The following is a 20,988-nucleotide window of genomic DNA, read 5'->3' as shown; positions in this document are numbered from 1 at the left end:
AGTCATAATAATTCAGTTAAATTTAGAGTAGCTTTGGAAAAGGTCGAAGATAGAACAGGAGCAAAATTTCTCAATTGGGGAAGACCGATTTTCCAAAGCTGAGATGTGATTTGGCAAAAGTGGACTGGAAACAGCGACATGAAGGTAAATCAATGACAGAGCAATGGGCGGCATTCAAGGTGGAGATAGTGAGGATTCATAGCAAATATGTTCCCACAAGAAAAAGATTGGCCCTCCCAAATCTAGAGCCCCCTGGATGTCAAGGAGCGTACAGAGTAGGATAAGGGATAAAGGGAAGCTTATGTCAGATACTGAGAGCTCAAAACTGCAGAAAGCCTAGAGGAGTATAGTAAGTGAAGGAGCGTGAAATTAAAAAGGAAATTAGGAAAGCAAAGCGGGGGCATCAAAAATATTGCCAAATAAAATCTAGGAAAACCCAAAGATGTTTCTTCAACACGGAAAGAGCAAGAGGATAACTAAGGAAAGAATAGGGCCTATTCGAAACCAAAAAGGTAACCTTTGTGTGGAGGGGGAAGACGTCAACGGCAGTCAGCATTAATTTGTGAAGGGAAGGTCGTGCCGGGTAAACATGATTGAATTTTCAGAGGATATAACAAGGCGGGTCGATGAAGGTAGCGTGTTTGATGTAGTCTGCATGGATTTTAGCAAGGCTTCTGACAAGGTCCCACATGGAAGACTGGCCAGAAACGTAAAAGCGCCAGGAATCCAAGGGAAAGTGTCAAGTTGGATCCAAAATTGACTCAGTGGCAGGAATCAAAGGGTACTTTTATGATTGGAAGGCTCTTTCCAATGGACTTCCACTGGGGTCAGTACTCGGTACATTGCTCTTTGTGGTATATAAGGACTTGAATGTAGCGGCATGATCAAGAAGTTTGCAGATGATACAAAAATTGGCCGTATGGTTGAAGGTGAGGAAGGAAGCTGTAGTCTGCAGGGAGATATCAATGGACTGGTCAGATGGCCAGAAAAGTGGGAAATCGATTTCCATTCACAGAAGTGAGAGGCTATGTATTTGGTGAGGGCAAACAAGGCAAAGGAATACACAACATATGGCTGGATACTGAGAATTGTGGATGAACAGAGGGACCTTGGACTGCACGTCCACAGATCCCTGAATGTAGCAGGATGGCATAAACATGGTTAAGAATGCATCCGAGATATTTTCCTTCATTTGCCGAGGTATAGAATATAAGACCAGTGAGGATTTGCTGGAACTGTATAAAACACTATTTAGACCACAGCTAGAGCACTGCGCACAGATCTGGTCACCACATTTTTGGAGCAATGTGACTGCACGAGAGACGGTGCAGAGGAGATTTACGAGGATGTCGCCGCGACTGAAGAATTTTAGCTGTGAGGACAGATTGGATAGGCTGAGCTTGTTTTCTTTGGAATATAGGAGGCTGAGGGGAGATTCAGGTGTATAAAATTATGAGGGGCCTTGAGAGAGTGGACAGGAAGGACCCATTTCCCTTAGCAGGGAGGTCAATAACCCGAGAGCATAGATTTACAGTGATTGGTAGAAGGATTAGAAAGCATTTGAGGAGAATTGTTTTCACCCAGAGGGTGGCACGTTCTGGAACTCACTGTCTGAAAGGATGATGGAGGCATAAACTCTCATTGCATTTGAAGGGTAATTGGATGTGCACTTAGAGTGTCGTAACATACATGGCAACGGAACTAGAGCAGGAAAGTGGGATGAGGCTGGAAAACTATTTTTCGGCCAGCACAGATACGATGGGCCGGATGGCCTCCTTCTGTGCCATAAATCTCTATGATTCTCTGATTCCAGGGATTTTTGTTTTGCAAATCTACCAAATTTCACTGTTTGCAAGCAACTCAGACGGGCGGCATCCAAGACCGTCGTCTGCTGGAAAGCTTTAGCCTATGAATCAGCTTTCCCATTTTCTGCCACCATTGCCTGTTGTTAGAATGTGCCTTCACTTTTACAATCACCACCAAATGCGTTCGATTTCAGGCCAGTTACAAAGTTTTTTGTAAAAGCTCAACGGTGGTTAACAGCTTTCCATCTGCTGAGCTGAACCCTCGTTTCTCCTAAATAGGTAAATAATAAGTTTGCGACAAACAAGTAAAATGACTGTCGGAGAAAATGTTCCCCTCCATCCATCTGAAGGACAGAGGTCACTGTGTCTAATTCACTTGCTGTGCTGATCGGCCTTCAGTTAAATGAACGGATTTCTCAATTTCTAGATCGACCACATAAACACCAAGTCCGGATACAGGCCTGTTTGCGGTCATGGTGCACGACCCATCCAACAAAACATACAAGTGGGGATGCTAAGATTTGACCCTGACATGTTTCGGCATCTTGGAGGGTGCACTCATAAGGTTGCCCTGGAATCAGCAGGCCAGCTGCTCGGCACAGGATGGTGCATGTGACGCACTTTTAAATTCCGTTCCTGTAACCCAAGCATCAAGTGAGCTATTCGGGGTTACTGGACACCGTACCGTCTTTCAATGCTCCTGACAGTAACAACTCGGTGTGGGTGTGGGCGATCTGAACTCTCATTTTATCCAATCCAGTGTTATGGGCAAATTCATGTGTGGCCAAGTGGTCAGTTAGAAGGTGTGTCGGATTCCGGTTCTTCAACTGCGAATCGGAAGGGTTGAATCGTAAGAAAGACACAACAGGTACTCTTAGTTAAACTATGTTACTTGATTACTCAGCAGTATGCAAACAATACCTACACTTGCTTGGTACACTTGCTTGGGACACTTCCTTGGTACATTTCCTTGGTACAAGTCCAAACGATTGATTTATTCTTTTGAGCTCTTCCAGATCTTTGTGTGGGGCATTAACCCACCCGACTGCAGTGCAGCTGCTTACTCTCAAAGTCCTTTATGTCCCCTGGGTCAGTCATATGACCGGGCTGATATCCATCTGTCTTTTATATGATATCTTCCTGTTCATCCACCCTTGGTGCGTCATGCCGTGCCGGCCATCTGCTACCCGCCCCCCCCCCGCCCCCCCACACCGCCCCCGGGTTCCTGGCAAGTATAGTTTTGACCAATTCTCAACGTGATTTCAATTCTTGTCTTAAGGTCCAGCACATACCCATTGGATTCAGTGATAGCAAATTCAATCAACAGTGATTAAATGTAAGAGACAGAATCAAGGACACTTTGGAGTTCCATAGCTTTCTTATCGAACAGTCTATGAATTCAATAGATCTTTTGGTTCCTAAGCAATTATAACAAAGATGAGTATGAGATAGAATCATCTGCTGAGGATTTCAAGGACAAGGTATTATCTTCGTTTGCTGCAATAGTTCCATTGTCTAACCACAAGGCTTACTGGCTTGTTTTTGGTCAGGCAACCATACGTTCAAATCAAGTCCACATCATTATTACACATACGTGATTGTATATGGTTTCTTCACTCACTGCACATCCAGAAAACGGTAGAAGTTATACTTGGGGTCTTTAAGTCTGGGACTGCGACAACAGCTTGCTTCAAACCCATGATCGCTTCTTCCCATGGGAGACACCTTTTAGGCTGGAAAAATAGGCTTGTGAACAGAAATCCAAAACCTCCAGCCTCCCCTCACCTACCCTGAAATATATATATATATATATATATATATATATATATATATTAAAGAATGATTAGCCACTCTTATCCTCACACACATAAGTAGTTAAATCGCACATGTAGTATTTAGGTAACAGCAAAGCATGATGGGATACTTGACCATCATGGGAGCAGCTTGTAACCCACACTGTAAAAGTTGACAAAGGAAGGTTTGTTGGATTTGTGGCTACCACCTCGCTTATCTCCAGAAAACACGAAGGACTGTTTACCCAAGGCCGAAGCTGACATTGTTTATCCTAACTAGCTCACTTCGGATGATTAAGGGAGGAGCGATGGATGTCTCCAAGGTTACCCCAGCACAAAAGGGAGTCAGGGATGAGCAGCTGCTCAGGACATTGTGAAGACCCTCTGTGCAGTCTCAATGTTTGGGACTTATGTGTTTATTGATAAGTGTCCTCCTCAGGAATGTGAGATTTTTAATGTCATGGGATGACCCAAGGTAGCCCCTGACAAGTGAATGGCAGACTATACCACCAAATGAAACCCACTGTAGTGAGGTAAACATGTACCCTCACCTTTCACAGCAGGTGGGTGTTGCTTATTGAAAGGTATAAACATGTTTGTAGTGCTGATGTTCCTTTCAGAGTTTTGGTGCTGGCTTGAGGAAGCTTACCACTCTCCATTTGTGCAGAAAGCTTTCTAATAAAATTCATCTTTGTCAGCAGTTCCGTCTCCGTCTGGTTTTGCTGCAACAATTCGAGTCACTTAGTTGGTGTCAGAAGTGGGATACTGCGCTGCAGGTAGGCGAAAGGATCATGTATTGGAGGGTGCGTGGTATCGTGAGACAAGTTAGCCCTGTGCACGAGACAGGGGGTGCCCCTGTATAAAGCCCTCAAGGGTGAGGCCGGTAGCCTATGGTAGGGACTCGGCTCATCATTGGAGACAGGATTGGCAGTGGCACTTGCCGCAGTATTAAAATTATCCACGTAGTAAATTTCCACACGGAGACCACGGATTGACGGAATTGACAAGACCTGTAGGAAGATAAGATATCGTGTATAAGTGTTTGTTTGCTTAGAGTATAAGTTTATGCCGCTATTCCGATACAGTATAAGTTTGGATTTTGAGAGTCACGTGGTGATCGACACGGACAAGGGTGGTTGCTTATCTCAAACACCGAGCCTGAGCCTGAATTAAGAGTATGTAGTCCCACGTGACGGCCAGGATTTAGTAGGTATGGGGAACGACAACCACCACAGGATCGTGATCAATGAGTGTGTATAAACTAGACTATAAGCTGATACGTTTGTGACGATTAAAACATATGATTAGAGTAAAATAAATTCAAGTATAAGATAAAGCATAAGGATATAGGTAACGATTGACATGAGCAACGACGGGGAACCCCTTCCTCCGGACGTCCCCGCTATGCCCACCAGTGTTGCTGTTGCAAAACGAGTCCAAGAGGCGAATTTAAAATATCAAAGTTAAATGATCAGGAACGGATGGAAGGAAACGAGTCCAGTAGTTGATCAAATAAAGTGGTGGGCGGGGCAAAAGGCTGCTAAACAAGCTAATTATGTGACCGTTCTTCTCGCCAGTTGGGAAGATCAGATCGGACCTTTAATCGTGGACAAATGGGGGAGGCCATCTCCTCGACAGGATCTTATGAGACCTGGGCAAGAGGCTAAAGTTCGAGTTTTCAGTCTCTTGGATCTGGAAGTGCCAGCAACGGAGGAGTTAGGCGATTTAAAGGATTGGGGGGATTGTTAAGGCAATGGAGTCTCAGCAGCACAAAACGCCGCAGCTCGATTGCCCACCTGAATGTGACCGTATCTGCCCTTCGGCAGCGGTACAACCTGGAAATGGGGAGCCGAAACTCATGGCACCTGTCCGATTAAATCCAAACCCAGCCGCAGGGGCAGCAAATGGGGAAATGGGAGGCAGGGGCACACTGGGGGAATCTCAGCCTTTTACACCACAGGAGAGATCCAGCGTGATCCTTCTCATTCCCGACTGAAGCGACATAATCCCAATGTCAACGTTTGGGCAGAGATACGAAGCGCAGCCCGACATTTTTATCTGTCTTTTCAGGACATAAAAGACATCATTGAGGTTAAGTGCCCCTCCGCTTTTTTATTGGGCGTTTCCCCCTTGGGATTTGCAGGTCCCAGCCACTATGGCCGAGTATAACTCCCAATTTGACGGTCCAAGGACCCGGGTTCAAAATGGATTGGGTGACGGCACTGGCACCTGGACGGAACTCACGGCCCTATGACAAGACGCGGGGGAAGACCCCAATGCGTATATTGACCGGGTAATTGAACGATATGAACATTGGGGACAGACCAACGTCATCCCCGCCAACCGCAAAGATCCAAGATTAAAAGATAGCTGAATTCGGGGACTGGATGAACCATATCAAACAGCGCTGAGGATGGGGGCCAGTCCACAGGCCACTGAGGCAGGGCTTCGGGAATTGACTAGTCGGCTTTTCGGGTTCCATCTGACAGACAACAACACTCACCGCCAGGAACACAACCCATTCGTCCTGCCGTGGACCCCGCATCACACTCGCCCAAAAATGAAAACAGAACCAGTAGCAGTAGCCCGAAAGGATCGTGCCTGCTATAATTGCCAGGAAACAGGCCATTTATATCGAGATTGCCCCGTGAAAAGTAAATCATGCACCAATTGTAGACGCCTGGGGCACAGCCAAACCATTTGTTATGGAAAGGTGGGGGGGGGGGCTTGAATGGAAGGACAGGTGCACCGGGGGAACACTCAGGGGTCGCAGAGACCACGAAAGGGGGCTTTATCCCACCGTAAATTGGAGGGACTGCGAGCTCTCCTCCACCCATCTTCCACTCATCAAGGATAGGACACATATCAGCGGGGTGAGTGGGGAGAGCGTAATCCTTCGCCAGAGCATTCCAATCCCCCTACAGCTATCCCCCGGAGAACGAACCTGGTGGGTCTCGCTCTGGGTACGTCCCACTAACGAGGGTCTGATTTTGGGAATGTGCATCTTGCACCAGATAGAGGCGAACCTGCTTCTAAGTGACCACTCACTGCAAATAGCGGGGGGGGGGGGGGAGGTGGCGGCAGGGGGGAGGTTTCCCTTTTCAGCAGGTTATACCCAACAGTGTCGAGCACAGGTCCTCCGACCGATTGAGCGTGCTTGGGCGGAGGAAGGGCTATGGGGGAAAGATTGCGCAGCTTACCACCTCGCATGGGCTACCAACAAGCTAATTGCGGTAGGGCACAGATGGACCTTTTCAGGGTCCACGGACCCATCCACGAGGCTCACCGGCAGTATCCCCTTCGGCTGGACGCCGAACGTGCCGTTGAGTCAATAGTGGGAGATTTGTTGGAGACCGGGATAGTGATTGAGACCCGTTCCCGGACCAACTCCCCCGTATGGCCTGTACAAAAGCCAGATGGGTCCTGGAGGCTGAACAAAGACTATACGGCCCTGAACAAAGTCACAGACAAACTCCACGCTCTAGTACCAATCCCCGCTACCATTTTAAACGGCCTCCACCCAGGCCTGTCCATATTTACGGCACTGGACATCCAAAACGGGTTCGAGACCTGTCCTCTGGACGCTGGGTCCCGGGACCGTTTTGCCTTTACTGTGCGGTCCACTCAATATACCTGGACCCGGCTGCCCCAGGGATTCCACAATTTCCACTCTATTTTTCATGAGAGTCTGGAAAAGGCTCTCCCGCCGGCAACGGTGGATGCCCTCTTGCAAACCTCCGCCTGTCTCCAGTATGTAGACGACAGTCTAATCGGAAGCCCTTCACCCTCAGATCATTCAGACACCCAGCGGTTTTGGCGCCATGCGACCCAGTATGTGGTCCACACAGCGTTTCGACGAGCCCTGATACAATCCTACCATGAACCCGCACACCTGGGAGGGTACAAATTATACTACCTCATAGCTGACACCTGGTGGTGGCCCAGCATGGCCAGTGAAATCCACGAGTGCGGAGTCGTATGTCTCCAAACGGGAATTGGGGGTCACGTACGATTACGTATGGGACACGCCCGATGGCCCAGGGGACCATGGACACATTTACAGATGGATTTCACTGGTCCCCTCCCTCCCAGTGGCCGGTATAGCCATGCTTTTGTCATCATCGACTTTTTCACTCGCTGGGTGGAGGCTTTGCCGACCAGGAGCAGTGCGGCCGAAGGAGCACCAAAAATCCTAGCCATGGAGGTCATTCCTCGCTGGGGAGTGCCCCACCAGATAGATTCGGATCAGGGAACTCATTTTACCGGCAAGACAATGAAACAGGCTTTGGCTCTTTTCGGGGTCCGACAGCAGTTCCACATCCCCTACCATCCTCAATCGTCTGGATTGGTAGAGCGAATGAACCGCACGCCAAAACAATCCATCACTAAAGCCATCCTGCAGACCGGTAAAGGGTGTAACACCGTCCTCCCCGCTAATCTTTGGGGATTACGGGCCACGCCAGCCAAAAGCACCGGCATTACAAGATTCGAACTAATGACTGGGCGGGCCATCGTGTTACCGCAAGACGCACCCCCACAGGGCACAGGGGACACCTCCGAGTTCCAAAACACCCTCTTGACATACCTGCGTCAGCTCAGTGAGACCAACCAGGCTAATCATTTCCGGGTTCAGCATTTACAGGAGGCACAGGATGCGAAGAAATTGGAAGGGGTTTGGAAAGCACCCCACTGTGTGTGACAATGGGTGATGGTTCAGCGACCGGTTCGAGGTACTTTTGAGCCACGATGGGATGGGCCGTACCAGGCCCTCCTCAGTACGGGAACCTCAGTGAGTTTGCAAGAGAAATTGGATGTAAGGTGGAGACACTGAAGCCAAACTAAGCCGGTGATGGCACCCGGGGAAGGGAGTTCCCCTAATCCCGAAACGAAAACCTTTTTTCGGTGGACTAGCTCTCTCGAGGTCAGTGTCTCCCTCCTCAAGCGGATTGCTGCAGCATGAACGGATCGGACTGGATTGGAACATGACGTGTGGAGGTGTTAACAGATGCCTGATGAATCGTTAAGAATAATGCGGATCAGCTCTCTTGTTTTTCCAGGACCAAGGTCAGAAGATCGAGTCAATTGTTTAGGATGTTATGTATCTCTCTCTCTCTTCCTTTCAGGTACACGGGCTCGCCCCAGTACTGTCTCCGCTACCGGACATGTCGACTTACCAACGCTCCGTGATATTGGCTACCCGGCTGGAATTTCACCCCACCTCGTCCCAGGACACGCCCCTAAAATTTTGAGCTCAAGTCATTCTTTTTATTTTGTTTTCCCCTTCTCCTTCTCCTCCTCTCTGTTTCTTTCCCCTTTTTCCAAGGTTTATCGGATCCCTCTTCGACTACCCCGGCCCAGCACTGTTCCATGAACCTGGGATAGTCGCGACTTTGACATTATGAATTGGTCTGTATCAGTGATGATAGGATTGTTGGGACTGCTGGTTTAAAGGCAGGCAGCTGCTGACTCGGAGTTAGAATGGTGCGGGGACGAGTTTGGCCCACACACGTGCTATATGGGTGATAATCGAGGTGGGGTATGTGTTAGTTACGATACCGGGGAGCAGAGGGCCATGTGCTGCCAGAACAGCCAAGGGATTTGGCCTCACTCATGTACCCGTACCAGGGTTGAGTGTTTACAATACGGAGCGAGAGAGGGGCCGAACGGTCCTACCCCACCGATAATTCACTGTTATTGGGGTCATGATCCGGACCAAACTATTGCTGTCACCCCGGCATTCGATCCATTGATCTGTCCGGCTATGGAAAAGGGGCCCGACAGCAGACTGGTATTCACTTTGACCGAAAACGTGTTGTTTGACAACATACAACATGAATTAGTTTCAGTCGTCCTGAACCTGACCGTCGCCGCCCTATCCGCATGTTGTTCGGTACTGACACAACAAATGTATCAACGCCTCATAACACAGGTGCTGAGACAAGGTGCGGTCCGCAGTGCTGGCGGAAAGAACAAAAAGAGCAGGCGAGTGTGGCGACGGAGGAGGGACTTTCTTAATGACGCAGCCACAATCTTGAATACGGGCTACTCAGTTGTTAACACTATCGACATGGTCACCCTAGATCTGAAGATTCGCAGTCTCAGCTCGCAACTAAAAGCAATTCTCAGACAACAAAATAGCGACGGGTATCGGGAGTCAAGGGAAAATTAGATGTTAACCATACACCTCCAGGATATAGCTACCGTGTTAGAAATACACGCCCAGACAATAAATAAAATAGTTAAAGAAGAATATAACGCTTCACATCAGGCAGCGGCAAACGATGCTTGCTGCACATATGGTATCTGGGTGGTTGAGCAGACTCGAGAGAACCGAGAACAGATATAGGGTGGGGAGGTACACTTGTGTATCACCAACCAGCAGTTGAAGGGGACATTGGCCCGCGGGCATGCTGGAAAGGGTACACCCGAACGCCTTTTGATTAACCTTAATATGACTACCTGTCAATTTCGGGCCATGATAAGTGTATACCCCACCCAAGTGGAGTGTAAACCAGAAGGGGGAGGGCTCCTGGGTCTGGTTCTGGTCATCCCGGTCCTGACCCTGGAGACGAGGGGGCGAGAGGTGTTTCCGGTGCAGAATATTGGTGTAATAAAAGACAGCATTCATATATCTCATCTCAATGTGTTAGCTCATGCAGTGATGATAAACGGAAATTTGGTGGGAACCAAATTGGAAGGATGTGTCACTCGACATGCCACCATGGTCTGGTCCACATACGATCAGCCGAAGCCCGCAAGCCCAATGCGGATTTAACAACACTGACCTGGAAATTAACCGCACCATGGAGGCATTGGACAAAAAACCCACTGAAGTGGCTTACGCCGGAAAAGGCAAATATTGTGTGACGACTCATTTAAGCTCGTTCGAGTCTGCCTACTTAAGGTGTGCCATCCCAATCCAGAGTTTTGCTTCACCCCGAAAATTCCAGTACGAATTGGACATGAGGAGCTGGTGGACATAAACCAGGACAACACGACCTTTCTTCAAGTGTCCGAAGACATTAGGAACGATGTATGGAACTACATCAACACGTTTGGATATCCAATACCTCCATTGCCCGAACACCTGAGACAGTTACGAGAGAAGGTTCAACATTCCCAGCAGATGTATTACACCATGCAACAGCGGAGCAAGGAGTTGAGGAAAGACATCGACGCGATCAAGGTGACCACGTGGTGGGGTGACTTGTGGGCCTGGGGACGAAACGTACAGATTCACCAATGGATCCGACTAATTTCCCATGTTTGGTCATGGTGCAGTTGATACTGGTTTCTATTCTGCTATGTATGCCATGTAAGAAATGGAAGCGGGCTGCGGCAAAACATCTTGCCGGACAGGAGGTTAAAACAGTTGGCGCATGCGCCCCCTCCACCACCCGTGTTTCAGACGATTTCAGCCGCTTGTGGGAAAAGTCAAGTGTGAGGGTGACGAGAGCAGAGGAGATTGAATCTGGAATGGTGTTAATGCAAATGACTAATTACCCTCTTTTGATGCATACCCGGTGCCTCGACGGGCGGCCGCCTCGACAGGGCTCATGCCGGATCAGATGTGACCAATAGAGGATTCCCCTGTAATAGCCAGTGGGCTGGGGAGGGGAGAGGGGCAGTAAATTAGGTTGATTATTATGCAAAACCTCAGTCACTTGCGCTCTTGCTTTTGCCCTGAATAATTCAATTTCCAAACCCAATGTAAAGGTGTTTTTCGGGGGTTGGAATGGGGGACTGTTGGACTGGAAAAATAGGCTTGTGAAGAGAAATCCAAAACCTCCAGCATCCCCTTACCTAACCTGATATACATACACATATATTATAAAGAATGATTAACCACTCCGATCCTCACATACACAAGTAGTTAAATCGCAAATGTAGCAATTAGGTGGCAGCAAATCATGATGGGATACTTGACCATTATGGGAGCAGTTCGTAAATCACAGTGCAAAAGCCGACAAAGGCAGGTTTGGTGGATTTATGGCTACCACCTCGCTTATCTCCAGAACACATTAAGGAATGTTTACCCAAGACCGAGGCTGACATCATTTATCCTAACCAGCTTACTTCGGATGAATAAGGGAGGAGCGGTGGATATCTGCAAGGTCACCCCAGCACAAAAGGGAGAAAGGGATGAGCTGATCAGGACTTGTGAAGACCCCCAGTGTAGTCTCAATGTCTGGGACTTATGTGTTTACTGATAAGGGTCCTCCTCAGGAATGTGAGATGTTTAATGTCACGGGACGACACAACGTAGCCCCTGACAAGTGAGTGGCAGACTGTACCACCCAATGAAACCCACTGTAGTTACATAAATATTTACCCCCACCTTTCACAGCAAGTGGGTGTTGCTTATTGAAATGTATAAACATGCTTGTAATGCTGATTGCACTTTGACAGTTAGGTGCGAGCTTGAGGAAGCTTACCACACTCCCTTTGTGCACAAAGCTTTCTAATAAACTTTAAATTTGTCAGCTGTTCCGTCTCCGTCTGGTTTTGCTCCAAAAATTCGAGTCCAACAACGGGAATCAGGTGAACCTTAGGAGATTACAGTTAGGGCCTCTGCAATGATGTCACCTACTTCCTTTAAAGTTCTGGTATGGAAACCATCTGGTCGCTCGATCTGTCACTCTTTAGTGCCATTATTTTCTTCATTACTGCTAATTTGCGAACGTTAATTTTGGTGAGTCCCCGTCACTGATTCAAACCTAGTTTCCTCGGGGTGTCCAGCAATGCTATCCTCTTCCTCTACTGTAAACAGTGATGCAAAGTAATTATTTAACATGCCCGCCATTTCCTTATTTTAATTTACAATATCCCCATTGTCAGTTTTTAAGAGGCCCACATGGCTTTAGAAATTCAAAGCACTGTCTCTTGAAATGCAGGCATTGTTTGGATCGTGTCCTCGGGCAAAGTTTACATTTTGTTTTACGCCAATCTTCAAGCATCAGTGCCCAGCAATATTTATTCACAGATTATCCGTCAAGACATTCATTGGAGATGCGCTGAGCAGAGTGGAACAGAAGCAGCGATGAGGGAAGCGATAGGTTTGACTTGCGGCTGTGTGATTGGCTGAGCATCGATACTTAGCAGAAGGGAAATAGTGGAAGCTGAAGGTATAGATGAGGAAGGGCCGAGTCAAAGTTGCAGTTTGGAATTGTCCAGTTCTTGCAGTTTTGCTGATGGGAGAGGTTTGGCAAGTGCCTGGAGAAGTCAGTGATGCAGCGACGTTGGCAGTGCTGAGAAAAGAGCCAAATGTCTTTGGATGGAGGCAGCGGCTTTCATTAATGTAAGGAATCTTACAGCACCATGATATAGTCCAACAGTTTCATTTGAAAATCACAAGCATTCGGAGGCTTTCTCCTTCGTCAGGTGAAGTGTGGGATTCCTTGAACGCTACCTCATTGAAAGTCAGCGAACAATGCCCGGTGTTTACAGATAATCTTTCCAACTGCCCGTTGTCAAGGCAATCAAAGTGTTCAGACAGAGAGACATTACCGAAAGGACCACCGAATATACAAACGGCCAGAACAAAAGACAGACAGAGAGAGAAGCATCCGAAAGGAAGAGAAAGAGAGAGAATGACCCGTTGTATTAAAAACAGATAACTTTTTTTCGCTGGTGGGGTTAAGTGTAGCGTGACATGAACCCAAGATCCCGGTTGTGGCTGTCCTCATGCGTGCGGAACTTGGCTAACAATTTCTGCTGGACGATTTTGCGTTGTCGTGTGTCTCCAACACCGCCTTGGAGAACTCTTACCCGAAGGTCGGAAGCTGAATGTCCTTGACTGCTGAAGTGTTCCCCGACTGGGAGGGAACACTCCTGCCTGGCGATTGTTGCGTGGTGTCCGTTCATCCGTTTTCACAGTGTCTGCATGGTCTCGCCAATGTACCATGCTCTGGGGCATCCTTTCCTGCAACGTATGAGGTCGGCAACGTTGGACGAGTCATAGGAGTATGAACCATGTACCTGGTGGGTGGTGTCCTCTCGTGTGATGGTGCTGTCTGTGTCGATGATCTGGCATGTCTTGCAAAGTTTGCCGTGGCAGTGTTGTGTGGTGTCGTGGACGCTGTTCTCCTGAAAGCTGGGTAATCTGCTGCGAACGATGGTCTGTTTGAGGTTGGGTGGCTGTTTGAAGGCGAGTAGTGGAGGTGTGGGGATGGCCTTAGCGAGGTGTTCGTCGTCATCGATGACATGTTGAAGGCTGCGGAGAACATGGCGTAGTTTCTCCGCTCCGGGGAAGTATTGGACGAAGAAGTGTACTCTGTTGGTTGCGTCCCGTGTTCGGCTTCTGAGGAGGTCGATGCGATTTTTCGCTGTGGCCCGTCGGAACTGTCGATCGACGAGTCGAGCGTCATATTGACAACGGGCGGTTGGAAAGATTATCTGTAATCACCAGGCATTGTTCTCTGACGATAAAGGCAGTAACGTTCAAGGAATCCCACACTTCACCTGACCAAGGAGAAAGCTTCCGAAAACTTGTGATTTTGAAACAAAACTGTTGAACGATAATCTGGTGTTGTCAGATTCCTTACATTTATCATCCCCAGTCCATCACCGGATTCTCCACATCAAGCCTATCGACAATGAATGAGTTCCCTGGTGTAATAGTGCGCGCTACAGACTCTAAAGCTAGTGTTCGGAGTTCGAATTTCGGTGGGACATGATATATTTTTGCCCATATGTTTGCAAATGCAGGGTGAAAAATAAAATGCCGCTGGAATCCACTCCCTGCTGGTGGGAATTTGCTGCCTCAATCAAAGAGGTTCCAATTGCTTCTATCGGTTTCAGTTCAGAAGCTTAACCGGACTTTTGCTTCCCAAATCAGCAGAAGAGAAATTAGCTTTTTGTTTAATGCACCAAATAACGGTGTTTGCTGAACTTTTCTTTGCAATCTGAATTCAGCAGTCAAGCATGCAGAAATTCAAAACATTGTTTCTTGAAAGGCATGCAATGCTTGGACCGTGTCCTCGCACAAAGTTTACATTTTGTTTTACGCCAATCTTCATGCATCAGTGCCTTGCAATATTTATTCACAGATTATCCGGCAAGACTGAAATAGGAGCTGCGCTGAGCAGAATGAAACAGAAGCAGTGACGAGGGAAGCGATCGGTTTGACTAGGAGCTGTGCGATTGGCTGAGCATCGATACAAAGCAGAAGGAAAAGGGTGGAAGCTGAAGGAAGAGATGAGAAAGGGCCGAGTCAAAGTGGCAGTTTGGAATTGTCCAGTTCTTGCAGCTTTGCTGATGGGAGAGGGTTGGCAACAGCCTCAAGAAGTCAGTGATGCAGCGATATGGCCGTGCTGAAAAAAGAGGCAAATGTCTTTGGATGAAGGGTGCGGCTTTTATTAACCAATGGGTTCCATGGTGTAATGGTGAGCACTCTAGACTCTGAATCTAGCGATCCGAGTTCGAATCTCGGTGGAACCTGATTTGTTTTTGTCCCATTCATTTGCAACTGCAGGTCGAAAAAACAAAATGCAGCTGGAATCCACTCCCTGCTGGTGGGAAGTTGCTGCCTCAATCAATGAGGTTCCAGTTGCTTCTATCAGTTTCAGTTGATAAACTCAACCGGACATTTGCTTTCCCAAATTAGCAGAAGTGAAAGTTGTATTTTGTTCAATGCTGAGTTTCACTGCACCAAAGAATGGTGTTTGCTGAACTTTTCTTTGTAATCTGCATTCAGCAGTCAAGCATGTAGAAATTCAAAGCTTTGTTTCTTGAAAGGCAGGCATTGCTTGGATCATGTCCTCGGGCAATGGTTACATTTTCTTTGCAAGAAGTTGCAGTTTTGATGATGGGAGAGGTTTGTCGGTAGCCTCGAGGTGTCAGTGATATGGCATTCTGGCAGTGCTTCGAAAAGCGTCAAGTATCTTTGACTGGTGGGTCCCAGCTGAAGTTGTCAGTTGGTTTCCATCGTGAAATGGTCAGCATTCTGTACTTGGTTTCCAGCGATCCGAATTCAAACCTCGGTGGAACCTCAACTTATGTGCCATTCGTTTGTAACTTTTGGGGAAACAAATAAAAGGCACCTGGAATCCCATCCCTGTTCGTGGGTCGTTCGCAGCCTCAATCAATGAGGCTCGAGCTCCTAGTAAAAATTTGGCCTTTTGTTAAAGGCAAATCGTATTGAACTAACTTGATATCTATGTGCGGAACCACAAGAGATGGGTGAGATCCTGAATGAATATTTCACATCGGTATTTACGATTGAGAAAGGCATGGATGTTCGGGAACTTGGGGAAATAAATAGTGATGTCTTGAGGACTGTACATATTACAGAGAGGGAGGTGCTGGAAGTCTTAACGCGCATCAAGGTAGATAAATCTCCGGGACCTGATGAAATTTATCCCAGGACGTTATGGGAGGTTAGGGAGGAAATTGCGGGTACCCTAGCAGAGATATTTGAATCATCCACCGCTACAGGTGAGGTGCCTGAAGATTGGAGGGTAGCAAATGTTGTGCCTTTGTTTAAGAAGGGCGGCAGGGAAAAGCCTGGGAACTACAGACCAGTGAGCCTGACATCTGTAGTGGGTAAGTTGTTCGAGGGTATTCTGAGGGACAGGATCTACAGGCATTTGGAGAGGCAGGGACTAATTAGGAACAGTCAGCATGGTTTTGTGAGAGGAAAATCATGTCTCACGAATTTGATTGAGTTTTTTGAAGGGGTAACCAAGAAGATAGATGAGGGCTGTGCAGTGGACGTGGTCTACATGGACTTCAGCAAAGCATTTGACAAGGTACCGCATGGTAGGTTGTTACATAAGGTTAAATCTCATGGGATCCAAGGTGAGGTAGCCAATTGGATACAAAATTGGCTTGACGACAGAAGACAGAGGGTGGTTGTAGAGGGTTGTTTTTCAAACTGGATGCCAGTGTCCAGCGGTGTGCCTCAGGGATCCGTGCTGGGTCCGCTGTTATTTGTTATTTATATTAATGATTTGGATGAGAATTTAGGAGGCATGGTTAGTAAGTTTGCAGATGACACCAAGATTGGTGGCATTGTGGACAGTGAAGAAGGTTATCTAGGATTGCAACGGGATCTTGATAAATTGGGCCAGTGGGCCGATGAATGGCAGATGGAGTTTAATTTAGATAAATGTGAGGTGATGCATTTTGGTAGATCGATTCGGGCCAGGACCTACTCCGTTAATGGTAGGGCGTTGGGGAGAGTTATAGAACAAAGAGATCTGGGAGTACAGATTCATAGCTCCTTGAAAGTGGAGTCACAGGTGGATAGGGTGGTGAAGAAGGCATTCAGCATGCTTGGTTTCATTGGTCAGAACATTGAATGCAGGAGTTGGGATGTCTTGTTGAAGTTGTACAGGGCATTGCTGAGGCCACACTTGGAGTACTGTGTACAGTTCTGGATACCCTATTATAGAAAGGATATTATTAAACTAGAAAGAGTGCAGAAAAGATTTACTAGGATGCTACCGGGACTTGATGGTTTGACTTACAGGGAGAGGTTAGACAGACTGGGACTTTTTTCCCTGGAGAGTAGGAGGTTAAGGGGTGATCTTATAGAAGTCTATAAAATAATGAGGGGCATAGATAAGGTCGATAGTCAAAATCTTTTCCCAAAGGTAGGGGAGTCTATAACGAGGGGGCACAGATTTAAGGTGAGAGGGTAGAGATAAAAAAGTGTCCAGAGGGGCAATTTTTTCACTCAAAGGGTGGTGAGTGTCTGGAACGAGCTGCCAGAGGCAGTACTAGAGGCGGGTAAAATTTTGTCTTTTAAAAAGCATTTGGACAGTTACGTGGGTAAGATGGGTATAGAGGGATATGGGCCAAGTGCAGGCAATTGGGACTAGCTTAGTGGTATAAACTGGGCGACATGGACATGTTGGGCCGAAGGGCCTGTTTCCATGTTGTAACTTCTATGATTCTATGATTCTATGATAGCGTTTTTGATGAGGTAACGGAGAGGGTTGATGACGGCAATGCGATTGATGTGGTGTATATAAACTTTCAAAAGGCGATTGATACAGTGCCTTACAATAGCCTTGTCATCAAGATTGATACCCATATAATAAAAGGAGCAGTAGCAACATGGAGAGAAAATTGTCTCGGTAACAGGAACCAGAGAGGAGTGATGAACAGTTGTTTTTCGGATTGGAGGGAGGTGTACAGTCATGTTCCCCACAGGTCGGTGCTCGCACCACTGCCCTTTTTGATATTTATTAATGACTTGGACTTGGGTGTACAGGGCACACTTTCCAAATTTGCAGATGACACAAACCTCGGAAGTACAGTGAACAGTGAGGAGGATAGTGATAGACTTCAAGAGGATATAGTAATTTGACGCAGAAAAATGCAAGGTGATACATCTCGGGAGGAAGAAAGAGGAGAAGCAATATAAATTAGAGGGCTCAATTCGAAAAGGGGTACAGGAACAGAGAGATCTGGGGGTATATGTGCACAAATCGTTGAATGTAGCGAGGCAGGTTGAGAAAGCGGTTCAAAAAAGCATACGGGATCCTCGGCTTTATAAATAGAGGTATAGAGTACGAAAGCACGGAATTCATGATGAATCTTTATAAAACATTAGTTCGACCACAACTGGAATATTGTGTCCACATCTGGGCACCGCACTTTCGGAAAAATGTGAAGGCCTCAGAGAGGGTGCAGAAAAGACGAACGAGAATGATTCCAGGGATGAGGGACTTCAGTGACGTGGATAGACTGGAGAAGCTGGGGTTGTTCTTTTTGAAACAGAGAAGATTGAGAGGAGATTTGTTGGAGGTATTTAAAATCATGAGGGATATTGACAGAATAGATGGAGACAAACTGTTCTTATTGGCGGAAACGTAAAGAACCAGAGGGCATAGATTTAAGGTGACTGGCACAAGAACCAAAAGTGACTTGAGGAAAAAACTTTTTTACGCAGTGTGTGTTTAGGAAATGCAATGCAATGCCAGGGGTCGTGGTGGAGGCAGATTCAATCGTGGCTTTCAAGAGGGAACTGTATAAATACTTTAAAGGAAAATATGCCCAGGGCTACGGTGATAGGGCGAGGGAGTGGGATTGGCTGGATTGATTTTGCATAGAGCTGGCAGGACACGATGGGCCGAATGGCCAACTTCCGTGCTGTAACCTTTCTATGAGTCCATCAGCTTAGCCTGTCTTTTGCTTTCCTCAATCTTCAGAAGACAAAGTTGCTTGATGTGCACCGCTGCGCTTCACTGCACCAAAAAATGGTGTTTGCTGAATGTTTCTTTGCAATCTGCATTCAGCAGGCAAACATGGAGAAATTCAAAGCACTGTCTCTTGGAATGCAGGCATTGCTTGGATCGTGTCCTCGCACAAAGTTTACATTTTGTTTTACGCCAATCTTCATGCATCAGTGCCTTGCAATATTTATTCACAGATTATCCGGCAAGACTGTAATAGGAGCTGCGCTGATCAGATTGAAAGAGAAGCAGTGACGAGGGAAGCGATAGGTTTGACTAGTAGCTGTGTGATTGGCTGAACATCGATACTAAGCAGAAGGAAAAGGGTGGAAGCTGAAGGAAGAGATGAGAAAGGGCCGAGTCAAAGTGGCAGTTTGCAATTGTCCAGTTCTTGCAGTTTTGCTGATGGGAGAGGGTTGGCAACAGCCTCGAGAAGTCAGTGATGCAGCGACATGGCAGTGCTGAGCAAAGAGCCAAATGTCTTTGGATGAAGGGTGCGGCTTTTATCAACCAATGGGTTCCATGGTGTAATGGTGAGCACTCTAGACTCTGAATCTAGCGATCCGAGTTCGAATCTCGGTGGAACCTGGTTTGTTTTTGTCACATTTGCAACTGCAGCTCGAAAAAACAAAATGCAGCTGGAATCCACTCCCTGCTGGTGGGAAGTTACTGCCTCAATCAATGAGGTTCCAGTTGCTTCGATCAGTTTCAGTTCATAAACTCAACCGGACTTCTGCTTTCCCAAATCAGCTGAAGAGAAAGTTGTATTTTGTTTAATGCTGAGTTGCACTGCACCAAAGAATGGTGTTTGGTGAACTTTTCTTTTTCATCTGCATTCAGCAGTCAAGCATGCAGAAATTCAAAGCATTGTTTCTTGAAAGGCAGGCATTGCTCGGATCATGTCCTCGGCCAATATTTACATTTTCTTTGCAAGTAGTTGCAGTTTTGATGATGGGAGAGGTTTGTCGGTAGCCTCGAGGTGTCAGTGATGTGGCATTCTGGCAGTGCTAAGAAAAGAGCCAAGTGTCTTTGAATGATGGATGCCAGCTGAAGGAGTTCGTTGGTTTCCATACTGCAATGGTAAGCATTCTGCACTTGTATTCTAGCGATCCAAATTCAAATCTCGATTAAACCTCGAATTTTGTCCTATTCGTTTGCAAATTGAGGGCAAACAAGGAAAAAGCACTTGGAAACAATCCCTGTTGGTGGGGAGTTCGCAGCTTCAATCAGTGAGGATCGAGCTCTTTTGTTTCCACCCCGAACTTCATGCATTAGTGCCTTGCAATGTTAATGCAATGATTGTCCAACAAGACGAGCTGCGCTGAGCAGTGTGAAACAGAAACAGCAACGAGGGAACCGATGGATTTGACAGTCCCTGTGTGATTGGCTAATCATCTGTTCTTACCAGAGGAAAAAGTGGGGAAGCTGAAAGTATGGATGAGAAAGGGCGGAGCCAAAATGGCAGGTTGGGATTGACCAGTGTTTGCAGTTTTGCTGATGGCAGAGGTTTGCCGTTAGCCTCGTGCAGTCAATGAGACAGCGCCATGGCGATGCTGATAAAGGAGCCCAGTATCTTTGAAGGGAGGAGGCCGCCTACTTTAATGAGTGGGTTCCATGGTGTAATGGTGAGCACTGTGGCCTTTAAATCCAGCGATATGAGTTTCAATCTTGGTAAAACCTCAACTTCTGTTCCATTCGTTTGTAACTTTTGGGGAAACAAACAAAAGGCACCTGGAATCCCATCCCTGTTCGTGGGCAGTTCGCAGCCTCAATCAATGAGGCTCAAGCTCCTTGGATAAATTTGGCCTTTTCTTAAAGGCAAATCGTATTGAACGAACTTGATCGAGTTTTTGATGAGGTAACGTAGAGGGTTGATGACGGCAATGCGATTGATATGGTGTCAATAAACTTTCAGAAGGCGTTTGATAAAGTGCCTCATAATAGGCTTGTCATCAAGATTGATTCCCACAGAATAAAAGGAGCAGTAGCAACATGGATTGAAAATTGTCTCCGTAACAGGAACCAGAGAGAAGTGATGAACCGTTGTTTTTTTCGGATTGGAGGGAGGTGTACAGTAATGTTCCCAACAGGTCGGTGCTCGCACCACTGGCCTTTTTGATATTTATTAATGACTTGGACTCGGGTGTACAGGGCACAATTTCCAAATTTGCAGATGACACAAATCTTTGAAATGTAGTGAACTGTGAG

The 20,988-nt window shown here is 47.0% G+C and overlaps 2 non-coding genes across 2 annotated transcripts; both read left to right on the top strand.

Moving 5' to 3' along the window:
• Positions 1 to 14,965: 14,965 nt before the first annotated feature.
• Positions 14,966 to 15,037, top strand: trnaq-cug (transfer RNA glutamine (anticodon CUG)). The gene has a single exon. It is a non-coding gene; the product is annotated as a tRNA-Gln (tRNA).
• A 4,259-nt stretch (positions 15,038 to 19,296) lies between these two features.
• Positions 19,297 to 19,368, top strand: trnaq-cug (transfer RNA glutamine (anticodon CUG)). The gene has a single exon. It is a non-coding gene; the product is annotated as a tRNA-Gln (tRNA).
• Positions 19,369 to 20,988: the final 1,620 nt, after the last annotated feature.

Source organism: Heptranchias perlo, chromosome 35 (assembly GCF_035084215.1).
Source record: "Heptranchias perlo isolate sHepPer1 chromosome 35, sHepPer1.hap1, whole genome shotgun sequence".
Classification (NCBI taxonomy): Eukaryota; Metazoa; Chordata; class Chondrichthyes; order Hexanchiformes; family Hexanchidae; genus Heptranchias; species Heptranchias perlo.
Note: the sequence above shows the minus strand (reverse complement) of the source record. Positions and strands in the feature narration are given on the sequence as shown.